The sequence below is a fragment of the Perognathus longimembris genome, chromosome 18 (genome assembly GCF_023159225.1).
Source record: "Perognathus longimembris pacificus isolate PPM17 chromosome 18, ASM2315922v1, whole genome shotgun sequence".
Lineage (NCBI taxonomy): Eukaryota > Metazoa > Chordata > Mammalia > Rodentia > Heteromyidae > Perognathus > Perognathus longimembris.
The window spans coordinates 15,415,415-15,418,055 of NC_063178.1; the positions used below are offsets into that span (position 1 = coordinate 15,415,415).

Genomic DNA, 2,641 nt, shown 5'->3' on the forward strand with positions numbered 1-2,641 from the left:
GTATAAGGGGGTTCTATTGAATGCATCTACTTATGTGTATGGTGCACCTTTGTCAGTGTCACCCTGTCATCATTCTCCCCCCTCATCTCCACCTGTCTCATTATATTCATGTCTGTGTCCTTGGGTGTGATAACTATATTTGCCCACCATCTAGTTTCTATTTGTCCTACTTTCTATCTGCTGGTCCTAGGCCTCAGCCTGGGCACTGTCCCTAAGCTCCTTTTGCTCAAGGCTAGCACTCTGCCACTCGAGCTACAGCACCACTTCTGATGTTTTCTGTGATTAATTGTAGGTAAGAATCTCACAGACTTTGTTGCCTGGGCTGGCTTCAAACTGGACTGATAGGAATTTGCTCTGTTCTCATAACTCAATATTGTTCCCATGGCTTGGTCCACTGACTACCCTTCCACCAGGGGGAAGATACGGAAATTCTTCTGCCCAGTCTTCAGCCCAGAATTTTGATCTAAATAGGAAAGACTACTCATTTGCCCTCTCAGGTAGTGAGTACCTGAGAAACGGGGCTGTTGTAAGATATCTCAGCAGTGAGAAAACATTTTACGAGGGGGAATTGAAAGTCTTCATTGGTGAGCTGGTGTCTGCAGGCAGATTCTCCCATCTCAAAGACCTGCAGCCCTGAACAGAGTTTTAGCCAACCATTTTTTGTTTTTTAAATATGCAATGCTTCACGAATCTGCATGTCATCCTTGCACAGTGGCCATTATAATCTTCCCTGTATCATTCCAATTTTAGTATATGTGCTGCTGAAGTGAGCACTTTAACCAAGCTTTTAAAGACAAAAACAACATGCTTGGATAGGGGCCCTCAAACCCAACAAAAGCTGACTTTATTAGAAGCTCAGTACAAGCAGAAATCTCTACTTTGGGGTATACACCTCAAACCTTCCATATAGGGGAATAGCCTCAGAGATGAGTGAATCAAACCATTTGGGGAGTTAATCAAGGAGGAGCGTTCTCTGTAGCCATAGCTCTTCTAAGGCTAAACAGCATGACACCTGCAACTCGTGAATGGCCTCTCTCACCTCTAGGCTTTGTGGCACTGGGTGGAAAGCCCCTTCCACCCAGCAAGGACCTAGGATGGTTGTGAGAAGTTACCTAGATTCAGCTTCCTCACTTCAGAGCAGAGAATTGCTCAATAGGCTCCCAGAGCTGGACCTGAACACTAATCTCAGGAAACTCTTTGAACCCTCTAGCTACCTGGGACCCTGCCCCCACCCATTACCCTTACTTAAGTCTTTACACACTTGCCCCCATTGCTCCATGCCTCATGTCTCCTGACTCTCCTCAGATGACCATGGAGTGCCTCTTCCAGTTTTATGCTCTTTCTTTATTCTAACACCTTCATGATTCAGTATCCTAACAGTGATCCTCAGATCTCAGCCTCCTGGGTACCAAGGATTACAGGTGTGAGCCATCAGCACTGGGCTTCCCTCCTTCCCTTTAATTCCCACACTCTCCCAGTCAAGACATGTTGACTTCCTGCATTCCTACTATAACTACATTTCAAGTGCAAAATGGATTATATCTGCTCATATGAGACGCTTCTTAGCACAATGAATGAACTGGAGTTTACTGCTTCAAAATGGGAAAGAATTCTAACCTCAATTGTACTGACAGAACAGTGAAGGTGGCAGAGTCAGTTTTCTGTTTTCTCCACTTGCAGGTTTTATTTCCCTCCTAGTTTCCCAATCCTTTCTCATTTGTCTATGTAAGTCCCTGAGGCTAGAGCTGTCTTTTAACTATTACCAAGTGCAATTCTTTTAAAGTATGTCTCTTGAGCTGAGGCCAGAAAGGACTGGCAGAGCAGCTTCCTAGCATGTAAAAGGCCCTAGGTTACATCCCAGAACTTATACAAAAATTAAACTAAAAACCTAACTCTCATCTTCTTTTTCCTCTAACCTTAGAAGATAATGAATACACACCTAATTCTCTATTTTAGGAATTTGCCCATTATGTAGTGTGTCATTCAGTTTTCTGTCACTGAAACAAAATCCTTGCGGTACACAATTTCTAAGGAGAAAAGGTTTCTTTTAGCTCCTGGTTTCAGTCCAGGGTGACTTGGCCTTGTTGCTTTGGGACTGTGGTAGCTCAGGGCATTATGGGAACATGTGACAAAGGTGGCTTTTCACCCATGACAGCTGAAAAACAAAGAGAAGGAGGAAGGGCTTGTGTCTCAATTTCCCTTTTATGACATGTTCCCAGAGACTAGCCTTCCTTCCCTCAGGCTCCAGTTCATTTACCTCCCAGTAGTACTACAGGCTGGCAGCTAAACTTTCCATACATCAACCCTTGGTGGACATTGCCAAAATCACAGAATCTGAAAATATTTTTACTATAGGCAAAATTCCCTCTACTCTGGCCATGGGGAGCCCCACCCTCTTAGCAAAAGAATCAAAGCTTTAACTTAGTATTACAGTCTGAAAACAACATGGTCTTGATATATCACAGGTTGATTTCCTTGTGGGAAAATCCCAGACTCAGAGATCTTGTTTACTCAATAAGTATCACAAATAATTAGGCTGTAGGATATTTGTAACTCTCCAAGAAACCAAACTTTCACTATAGTCTTAAAACCACAGGAGCAAATCTTTGTTCTTAAGTAATTTATGCGCCAAACAGAGCTT

General features: G+C 43.2%; 1 non-coding gene across 1 annotated transcript; it reads right to left on the reverse strand.

Annotated features, from left to right (window-relative positions):
- Nucleotides 1-667: 667 nt before the first annotated feature.
- Nucleotides 668-774, reverse strand: LOC125367362. The gene has a single exon (XR_007214060.1). It is a non-coding gene; the product is annotated as a U6 spliceosomal RNA (small nuclear RNA).
- Between the last annotated feature and the right edge of the window lie 1,867 nt (nucleotides 775-2,641).